Source organism: Arachis hypogaea, chromosome 15 (assembly GCF_003086295.3).
Source record: "Arachis hypogaea cultivar Tifrunner chromosome 15, arahy.Tifrunner.gnm2.J5K5, whole genome shotgun sequence".
NCBI classification, from domain to species: domain Eukaryota; kingdom Viridiplantae; phylum Streptophyta; class Magnoliopsida; order Fabales; family Fabaceae; genus Arachis; species Arachis hypogaea.
In genome coordinates, this window is record NC_092050.1 from 17,765,311 (window position 1) to 17,776,939 (window position 11,629).

Here is an 11,629-nt window from a genome sequence, read left to right on the forward strand (position 1 = left end):
AAATGGTAAATCCCAGTCAGGGGGAGCTATAATGGGAGCAGAGGTAAGGTTTGCTTTCAGAGTTTTAAAAGCATGCAGACAATCAGAATCAAAGATAAAAGGAACATCAACAACCAACAGGTTGCTCAATGGTTTAGCAATTTTAGAAAAATTCTTTATAAATCTTCTATAAAATCCTGCATGACCCAAGAAACTCCTAATTGCCTTAACATTAGTTGGTGGTGGTAATTTTTCAATTACCTTCACCTTTGCTCTGTCAACCTCAATTCCCTTACTTGAAATCCGGTGTCTAAGAACAATGCCTTCTGTAACCATAAAATGGTATTTTTCCCAATTTAAAACAAGGTTTGATTCTTGACACCGTTTCAAGACAAGAGATAAATGTTTAAGGCAGGATTCAAAAGAATTACCAAAAACAGAAAAGTTATCCATAAATATCTCAATAAAATTTTCAACCATATCAGAAAAAATTGAAAGCATACACCTCTGAAAAGTTGCTGGAGCATTGCAAAGTCCAAATGGCATTCTCCTGTAGGCAAATAATCCAAAGGGGCATGTGAATGTTGTCTTCTCTTGATCTTGATGGTCCACTGCAATTTGATTATATCCAGAATATCCATCTAGAAAACAATAAAAAGCATGACCAGCTAACCTCTCAAGCATCTGATCAATGAAAGGGAGGGAGAAATGATCCTTCCTTGTGGCAGTGTTGAGCCTCCTGTAATCTATGCACATTCTCCATTCTGTGACTGTTCTTGTAGGAATAAGCTCATTCTTTTCATTCTTGATCACTGTCATCCCTCCTTTCTTGGGAACTACCTGCACAGGACTTACCCAAGGACTGTCAGAAATAGGGTAAATAATACCTGCTTCCCATAACTTCATTACATCTTTTTGGACCACCTCTTTCATAGTTGGATTGAGTCTCCTTTGTAGTTGCACAACTGGTTTAGCATCATCTTCAAGAAGGATCTTGTGCATACACTTGGTTGGACTAATCCCCTTCAAGTCACTAATGGTCCACCCAAGAGCTGTTTTATGGCTCTTGAGCACTGAAACAAGCGTCTCTTCCTCTTCAGGCTTCAGGGAAGAGCTAATAATTACTGGATATGAATTATTTCCACCCAAGAACACATATTTCAGAGAAGGGGTAAGGGTTTGAGCTCAAGCTTTGGGGCTTTCTCCTTCTTGATTGGCGTGTTCATCAGCTCCTTTTGGGGTGGTGAATCGTCAACTTCAACTAATTCACACTCAGAAATGGGATCCAGAACATCATTAAGTACCTCAGTTTCCAGTATTTCTTGAACAAGTGGCTCAATAACATATATTTTCATACACCCCTCAGAATCATTGGGGTGTTTGAGGGCTTCAAAAACATTTAGGACCACCTGTTCTTCATTGACCCTCAGGGTTAATTCACCCTTTTGCACATCAATCAGAGCTCTACCTATAGCTAAAAATGGTCTACCAAGTATAATAGAGGGTTTTACCTCCTCTTCCATGTCTAATATAACAAAATCAACAGGAAAAATAAATGGTCCTACTTTAACAAGTAAATCTTCAACCACTCCCACAGGTAATTTAATAGAAATATCAGCAAGTTGAAGAGAAATACGAGTAGGTTTTACCTCCTCAATTTGAAGCTTTTTCATCACTGAAAGTAGCATGAGGTTGATGCCAGCTATAAGATCACATAAAGCTCTCTGAATGCCAACTTCTCCAATGGTGCAAGGAATGACAAAGCTCCCTGGGTCTGGCATCTTCTCAGGAAGGGTGTGTTGAATAATAGCACTGCATTCCTTGGTTAACACCACGGTTTCTTGCTCCTTCCAATTCCTCTTGTGGGTCAACAACTCTTTCATAAATTTAGCATAGAGAGGCATTTGCTCCAGAGCCTCTGCAAAAGGGATGTTGATCTGTAGCTTCTTGAATACATCTAAAAATTTAGAGAATTACTTTTCTTTGGACGCCTTCTGAAACCTCTGAGGATATGGCATTTTTGGCTTGTATTCTGGGGCCTTTGGTAAGGTGGGATAAGTGTCAAGAGAGTCAGAAAATGGGTTGTCTGCACGCTTAGGAGGGGCGTGCTCTACTTCTTCCTTCTTCTCCTCTGGAGTTTCCTTTTCAACTAGATCTTCATTGACCTTGGTCTCAGAACCAACTACCTTACCACTTCTCAATTGAATAGCCTTGCAATCTTCTCTTGGGTTCACCACTGTATCACCAGGGAATGTATTTGAAGACCTTTCAGGTAATTGCTTGCTCATTTGACCCATTTGCACCTCCAAGTTTCTAATGGAGGCTCTGGTTTCTTGTATGAAACTCATCATTATCTCCCATTTAGAATCTTCTTGGGATTTAGAATTTGCCTGCTGAGGTGGTTGTTGTTGCTGTGACTGAAATTGGCGGTTATTATAGTTGTTCTGTTGAAAATCGCCCTGAGAACTATTGTTGAAGTTCTGAGGTCTCTGAGGTTGATCTCTCCACCCAAAATTTGGGTGATTCCTCCATCCCTGATTGTATGTCTTAGAATATGGATCATTGTTGGGATTTCTAGGACCACTCCCCATGTAATTCACCTGTTCAGAAGAGGGTTGAGCATAATCATAATTATCATTTTGCATAAAGTTACCTGTCATGTCATAGGAGGTATCTTGGGGTGGATTTTGAGTGTTGATAGCTGAGACTTGTATGCCACCCATCTGTTGAGTAAGTAGATTTATCTGCTGAGACATAAGCTTGTTATGAGCAAGAAGAGCATTAACAGCTTCTACTTCCAACACACCTCTCTTTTGAGAGGTCTCAGAGTTCACCGGATTCCTGTTAGATGAGTAGAGATATTGGTTGCTTGCAACTAATTCAATCAGCTCAATAGTCTCCTCTGGTGTCTTCTTCTTGTGCAATGAACCACCTGCAGAAGTATCTAAGCTCATCTTGGACATCTCACCCAAGCCTTCATAAAAGATATTCAGTTGGGTCCATTTGGAGAACATGTCTGGAGGGCATTGCCTAGTCAGTAGCTTGTATCTCTCCCAAGCTTCATAAAGAGTTTCACCCTCCTTCTGTCTGAAAGTCTGAACCTCCAACCTAAGCTTAGTCAGCTTCTTTGGTGGGAAAAATTTAGTGAGAAATTCAGTAACGACCTTTTCCCAAGTATTCAGACTCTCCTTTGGTTGGGAATCTAGCCATAGCTTTGCTTTATCCCTCAGAGTAAACAGAAAAAGCATAAGTCTGTACACCTCTGAATTCACTCCATTTGTCTTCACAGTATCACATATCTGCAAAAAATCAGATATGAACTGATTTGGATCTTCATGAGGAAGTCCATGATACTGGCAATTTTGTTGCGCCAAGGTGACCAATTGTGGCTTCAACTCAAAGTTGTTTGCATTTATAGGAGGCACCACAATACTTTTTCCATAAAGATCCGCAGTAGGGGCAGAATAAGAGCCAAGCACTCTCCTCTGTTGATCATCCCCATTCGGATTTACCACATTGGCATTAGCATTATTATTTGCCATAGTGGATTCTGCAGCCTTGCAAAGTCTTGCTTGTTGTAAACGTCGCTTGAAAGTTCTTTCAGGTTCAGGATCAAAGTCTAAGAGATGTTCTTTGTCTCTGTTCCTGCGCATAAACAACCAGAAGACAAGAAAATATGAGACTCTCTACATCAGAGTGTAGAGAAGTCCCTGTGAGGTAACCTGTATAAAATAATAAAATAAAAATAAACAGAAAAAATTAAAAATAAAAATAAAAATAAATAGAGGACACCAAACTTAATTTCAGAAAAAAAAAATATTAGTACTATTTTTTTATTTAAATACATTTTTTTAAAATTTTTTTTTTTAATTTTTAATTTTTTTATTATTTTAAAAAAAAGTACAGTATAAAGGGGAGGGGGGAATGTAAGTGAAAAGGAAAAGAAAAAAAATTAACGTAAAGAAAAGAAAAAAGAAAAAAATAATCGTAAGAAAAAAAATGCAAAATAAAAAAATAAAAATTAATAATAATAGAAAAAATATATAAAAAAATTATCTAATTTAAGCAATCAAACAATGAGTAGTTGTTAATCACAATCAATCCCTGGCAACGGCGTCAAGAACTTGGTGCGGAATTTATAACACACAAACTTACCGGCAAGTGCACCGGGTCGTACCAAGTAATACCTTACGTGAGTAAGGGTCGATCCCACGAGGATTGATGGATTAAACAATAATAGCGTTTGATAGGATTAGTTAGACAAACAGAAAATAGTGTTGGAAGTTTAAAAGCATTGAAAAGTAAATTCAAGAATTTCAGAAAACAAGCAGCAAATGAGTTGTGAAATATATGGGAAAACAGTTAAGACTTCAGAGTTATCTATTTTCTGGATTGACTTTTCTTATTATTTTATTTTAATCATGTAAGATCTAATTTATGGCAACTATATGTGACTAGGCCCTAATTCCTTAGACCTTTCTAGTATCCTCTAAAATTCATCAACAGCCAATTCCTTAGTCAATTAATTCCAATTAGGGGATGAAGTTCAATTCTAGTTATATGCCACCAAAATCCTAATTACCCAAACATAAAAGGATTATATGTCACATATCCTATTAAATCCAGATAAATTAGAAATTTAGGAGAATATGTTTTCAAGCTGGTATTCAAGTAAAGAGCTTTTCCAAGTTATACAAGAACGCATTTAGAAAGAAGGTCATACTTCCGTTCCACCCAAATTCATAAAATAAGGAACGAAAACAATTCTTAAATATAAATCAAGACATGAATTAAAATAGAAAAACAATAAAATCAATCCATACAATAGATATAGCTCCTTACCTTAACAATGGAGGATTAGTTACTCATAATTGAGAGGAAAAATAAAGATTTAGGTAAAATGTACTCCGTTCCAATCTGATGGCATCAGATCCCCTTTTATTATTAATCCTAATAAATTTAAAATATAATTATCTAAAATTAAAAATAATATCTTTTCCTAAAAATAAGATTTGAATTTAAATTCGAATTAATTAACAAGTCTTTAACTGATGGGTGGAGACCACTTGATTTGTCCATTCTGCAGCTTCTAATCTGTATTTTCTGGGCTAGAAACTGGGTCAAACAACCCAGAAATCGCCCCCAGCGTTTTCTGTCAATTCTGCAGATCGCTCATGTGACGCGTTCGCGTCGTCCACGCGTTCGTGTCATTTGTGCAGACTCCAGTCCACGCGTTCACGATCGCGTCATTGCGATTTCCTCTATTCCGCGCGGTCACGTGAGCCATGCGTCCGCGTCGGTATTCGCTGGTCATCTCCTTCGCTTCTTCTCTTTCTCTGCAGAAACTTCATCAAATCCATCCAAATGCTACCTAAATTAAATAAAATTGCACAAAACTCAAAATAACATCCATAGTGGCTAAAATATAATTATTTCTTAATTAAACTCAACAAATTAGATGCAAATTCACTAGGAAAAGATAGGAAAGATGCTCACGCATCACCGTCCAACTCCCGACCCTCCGCCGCTGCCTCTGCTTTTCTGCTTTTGCTTTCTGCCTTCTGCTTCTACTTCTGTTTCTATTTTTGTTTTTGTTGTTGCTTCACCATTGTTGATTCACTCTTCACAATTGTTGTTGTTAATTTATTATTGGTGATACTGATTCTGATTATAGTAAATTAGTAATTGCTTCTAATTATAGTAATTGCATGATGATGATTTGGCTATGGTGGCAGTGGTGATGGTGGTGAGGAAAGGGAGAGTGAGGAGGTGCGAAAGGGGAAGAAGTGATGGTGAAGAGTAGAAGAAGATTGACTAAGGCTTCCTTCTCTTTCTCTGTTCTTCGTTCTTCCTATTTTTCTTTTTTCTTTTTTTAATTTTTGAAGAATATATACATGATTGATGATGGATTGTTGCTAATTTTGTGATTATTTTGTGATTAATGTTGTTGCTGAATTTTTTATTTATTTTGTGGTTAAGGGTAAATGATGAGGGAGAGTGAGAGTCTTGGGAAGGGAGGGAGAGAGAAAGATGCTTGGTGATAAAGAAGGAGGTAAGAGGTTTGGTGATGAAGAAGGGAATTGGGGGTTACTGGATTAGTGGTGATGAAAAAGGGGGTGAGGGGGTGAGAGGGGTGGGAGTTTTGGGGGGATAGGTTTTGTTTTAATTTTTTAATTATTTTTATTATTTAATAAAGATAATTTGGTAAAAAAAAATTAGAGTAGAAAAGGACGATTTTATAACGTTTTGTAACGTTGAGAATGATTTTAATAAAAAAAATGTCGGGAACGATTTTGATTTTGACCCAAATTTTGGGGACGAAAAAAGTACTTATCCCTTAAATCTATAAATAAATGTGTCTCTACTACATATCAAAACAGTTTAAAATTTAATAAAAATATTTTATTTTTTATAAAAAATAATTTTTTTTTAAATCAATCCAAACCAACATTTAATTCAAATATAAAATAGCGAATTCTTTTTTTCCATTTTTTTACAATATTTTTAACAATGTAACCCAAATTTTTTAAATTTTAACCAAAATATTTCAAATTTTAACTCAATAATTATTAAAAAAATCGGCTCAAAGTTGATATTTTAGCCCAAAAATTGATTTTCTTTAATTTTTTAGTAAAAAATTGACTATTTAAATGGGCGTATATATATATATATATATATATATATATATATATATATATATATATATTAAGCTATCAAAACTCAAGCCATTTTTTTTTTTGTAAAAAAAAACAAAAAACTAAAGCCATTTTTCTTTAATTCTTTTACAAAAATATAAAAAAGTAAGATTAATTAACATTAATACAAGAAATATGGAATAAGTAGAATAGATGATTTATATCTCCAAAATCTATTATTATAATAGGAGAAATTATATGATAAAGAGGTATTTTGATAAAGAGATAAAGATATTCTCTTTAGGTGAATATCAGCTTGACACGTTTTAAGAATGTCCTTGACTCCTTCAGAATTGTGTCAGGTGCAACAGGGCTGCTACAGGGTTTTGTTGTACGCGACTTATTCATTCACATTGAGATGGCTGAGCTGGACGGAACGGCTGCTACACGGGATATGGTGTTTGGGCCTTTTGCATTGTGGGCCTTAAATTTGTTGGACATTGGGCCAACATCGTGTTTTGTGGAGAAGACAAGAAGGCCTTGAATTTGGCATGTGGAATCATTGCATGATCGGGAAGCATTTAAGTTTAACATGTGGAGTAGGCCATCAGATGGACCTTTCTTTTGGATGATAGAATGTCCAAAAAGTATAGATTTTATTCTAACAAAATATATTTTTTTAGAAAATTTTATAGTGTAAAAGTTTAATTTTACAAGGGTGACGAGTAGGACTAGATGTGAGTCAAGCTAGCTCATAAGTCAGCTTGAGTTCGACTTGTTAATAGTTCGATAAGTTGGAGAGGCGAGCTTGAGCTTGGAATTGAGTTCATAAATTAAATGAGACGAGTTTGAGTTTGGATAAGCTCAGTTCATTAGCTCGTGAGCTGGCTCGATTATATATATATATACATTCTATATGTATTTAAGCTATATTTTTAATATTATATATATACATATGAAATAATATATATATATATATATATATGTATATATATATATATATATGTATATATGTATGTATATATATATATATATATGTATATATGTATATATATATATATATATATATATATATATATATATTAATGCTTTTAATTATTTAAAATTTTATATTTATTTTTTATATATAATTTTGATGTAGGGATATAAACAAAAATTTTATAATTTATTGATAGATAGAGAATATATAAAATTAATTTTTAAAATATTTTTTAAAATATATAAGTTATAATTTTGTTGATATAGAATTATAAATTATGTTCCTATTATTTGAGCTAGTTCGTAAGCTTGAGCTAGCTCGTGAGCTTTCGGTGAGTTGAGCTTAAACTTAAGAAATAGACTTGATTGTTAATGAGACGAGTTGTGAGCCAAACTCAATTTTTGTGAGCTAAACTTGAGTTTAGTCTAATTCCGCTCAGCTTGTCTCACTTCCAGCTCTAATGACGAGTACATATACTTTAGGTATGTATACAATCTTTACTTGGAAAAAAAATTTAATTTAACAATGCAAGTGATAAAAATAAGTTTATGCACTAAAATATTCTTAACCGTATTTGACGCAGAGTCTAAATTTTATTTTAAGATATTCAAATTTTTTGGGTAAAACATAGAATAAATGACCATTTGTACCCATGAGAGATGAAAACACTGACATTTGTACCCATGAAAGCTCGAAACTAATCTTGTACCCATGATAGATGCTGTCCGTGTGACAAAAATGCCCTGGCTTGGATCTGAACTTGGTTCGTGGGTTTCCGAACCTACGTGGCACTCCCAACCCCCCCCCCAAAATCTGAGCCAACCATTCACCATCATCATCTTCATCTTCTTCACCATCACCATCACCTCAGCACCGCCACAGCCACCTCCCTTCACCACAACCTCCGGCGACAACCCACACCGTCGCGCCCCTTTCTCTTCTTCTGCCCCTCTTCTCACCTCTGCTGAGCCCAGAAACCACAGCGCCAGCTCCTTCTCTCCACCAAACAACCGCGACACCCAACCTTCTCTGCAGCGTCTTTACGGCGTTCCAACCCGTCACCACTCCCTGTCCGAACCCTACCTCCCCCAAAGCTCCCAGCAGCATCAGACAAGCCAAAATTTTCAAACAGCAGCATGAATCAAAACAGCAAAATTTTCAAACACCAGCATGAATCAAAACAAACCTAAATCCACTATCCAGCTCAGATTATCTAACAACCTAAGGAACTAACCTGCATTTCTAACTAACCAAATTAAGCAAAATGAACTAAAAGCAATACAATGAAAGAAACAGAACTCAACAAATGAAAATAGAAACCTGGAAAGCAGAGAATGAACAGGTGAAGGGAAGATGATGGCTGAATTGGTCGGGGCAGAAGCGGCGGCCTGGTGGTTGCACTGCTTCAATTGCAGCAGCGAAGAGTAAATGCAGCCATGAAACAGGGGAAAATGGAGGGGATGGAAGACACAGGGGTTGCACCCTGTTCTGGTCGTTCCATGGGAGAACAGAAAACTGGATTGGAATCGCGACGGTGCTAGGCTGGTTCGCGATGGTGAGATGACAGAGAAGGAAGAAGAAAGGGGGAAAGGGGCTCATCGTCGGTGTCGCTGTGGCTCATTGACGGCGCGGCGGTTCGGCCAGTGAGAGAGAGGGAGGAGAAGGTGGCCGGTTCGTTGGTGTGGCTGAGGAAGACAGAGAACACGCAAAGGGGAGAAAAGAGAAGAGGGTTGCGGTGGCTCGTAGAGGCCGACGGTGATAGTTGGCGGAGCTAGTGTTCGGACAGGGAAGTGGTGACGGGTTGGAACGCCGTAAGGACGCTGCGGAGAAGGTTGGGTGTCGCGGCTGTTTGGTGGCAGACGAGAGGAGACCCAGGAATGAAGAAGGTGGCCGCTGCCGCTCTGGGCTTTGGTGGAGAGGAGGAGCTGGCGCTGTGGTTTCTGGGCTCAGCGGAGGTGAGAAGAGGGGAAGAAGAAGAGAAAGGGGTGCAGCGGTGTGGGTTGTCGCCGGAGGTTGTGAAGAAGATGAAGATGATGATGGTGAATGGTTGGCTCAGATTTGAGGGGGGGAGGGGGAGGGGTTGGGAGTGCCACGTAGGTTCGAAAACCCACGAACCAAGCTCAAATCCAAGCCAGGGCATTTTTGTCACACGGACAGCATCTATCATGGGTACCAGATTAGTTTCGAGCTTTCATGGGTACAAATGTCAGCGTTTTCATTTCTCATGGGTACAAATGGTCATTTATTCGTAAAACATATCAAGAAACCAAATAGTAACTAATATTACATGAAAGTTGAAGGGCGCATTATTTATAGTTTTTTTAGTAGTGTCTTTCGAAAAAAGTGATTTGATTTACGGTATAATTTTTAATTATATTTAAAACACATAAAAAATAATAAATAATAAATAAAATATTTTTAAAATACATCTGAAAATATATCTAATATAAATTTTTTGGTAAAATTAAGTAAATACATCTAAAATAACAAATAACAAACTAAATATTTTGTAAACACATCCAAAATTATCAAAAATCATAAAAAGATGATGTGAAAATAGATGTTACTGTGTTTATTTAGTTATAATAGCTACAAAACCATTCTTACAAGAATGAAACTTTTTCCTTTAAATACAAACAAAAATATAAATTAAAAAGATAGAATCTTTTATTAGAGGAGACAGCGAAAATGAAGAGTGCCTTACACATCTAAATTCCGGCAGAGGAGCGGGCGAAAAAGAAGACCGCTTTAATGAAGCCGCCGGAGGAATGCGACGAAGATGGGAAGAGCATGGAACAGGGAAAGAGCGCGGCGCGACAGAATAGCGCAAGGGGAAGGAGCCCAGGTCGAGAGAGGAGCGTGGCAACAGAGGAGGAGTGTGAGGCACTGCAGATCTAAGTTTTATCTAGGTTTTAGGCCTCAGCCCACCTTATCTATTTTTATCCCTAATTGTTCTTACTCAAATTTGATTTTTTTTTTAATTTTACAGAACCATTATCTTTTGCTATAATTGTTTATAGTGCATCACATTCTTCAAGTTCTATTTCTAATTATATTTATTGATCTATATGTATTTATCAATACTTGTATCTAAATATTTTAATGAATTTTAATATATTTTATAATTTTTTTTTATTTTTTGACATTTTTGTTGCAACCTTTATATGATTTTGCTGTGTTGTTATTTTGTTTCAATTAAGTTTTGATATTTTACTCCTGTAAAGAAAGATCAACCCTTTTTCTATTAAAAAAAAACTATTCTATATAAAATTGTTTGAAATGTTTTATTCAATTTTTTTATACTAATTTCAATTTTTTATTCATTCTACTAAACTATATTTAGTATTTTTATGTTGCAGATTTTTGTAAGTCTTTCATTCATTTTATAAAAAAGTAATCATAATATTTTTTTTATATTTCACATTTTTTTATTTTTTGATATTTTCATTATCCTTAATATTTTGCATGTAATTTATAAAATATTTACTTTTTACTCTATTATATATAAAATGTTCATTTTTTTTGTAAATTAAGTTTAGAGTTAAATTGTAGGTGCTATTATACATGATTAAAACTTATCCATTTTTATTCTTCCTTGTTAATGTTGTTTACTATTGCTTATATGAATAATTTGAAAAAATTTGGTGATATCGAAAAGGAATTTATGTGGTGTAGTAGTCTAAATTTTTAATAAATTGAATTGTATAGTTATATACCTAAATTTTAGATACTTGGATATTTTATTATTCCAATTCATTGTAGGAAATAAAAAATTATATTATTATACTCAACAAAAAAATGAACTTTTATTTTTTTTAAAATAATTCTTTAATAATACTTCAAAAATTATTAAATTATGCAGTCTTAAAATAATGAATTAATATGAATATAACATATTTTTTGTTCTTCTCTATTAAACTTATCTAAATAATTAAATAATTTTTTATATTGTTTTTCAATAATACATCATTATTTTTTACTATTCAAATCAATAATAATACATATTTTTTTATTAATAAAAATAGCTTAATAAATT

At 35.0% G+C, this 11,629-nt stretch overlaps 1 non-coding gene across 1 annotated transcript; it reads left to right on the forward strand.

Annotated features, from left to right (window-relative positions):
* Nucleotides 1-2,988: 2,988 nt before the first annotated feature.
* Nucleotides 2,989-3,094, forward strand: LOC112753557 (small nucleolar RNA R71). The gene has a single exon (XR_003177940.1). It is a non-coding gene; the product is annotated as a small nucleolar RNA R71 (small nucleolar RNA).
* The last annotated feature ends 8,535 nt before the right edge of the window (nt 3,095-11,629 follow it).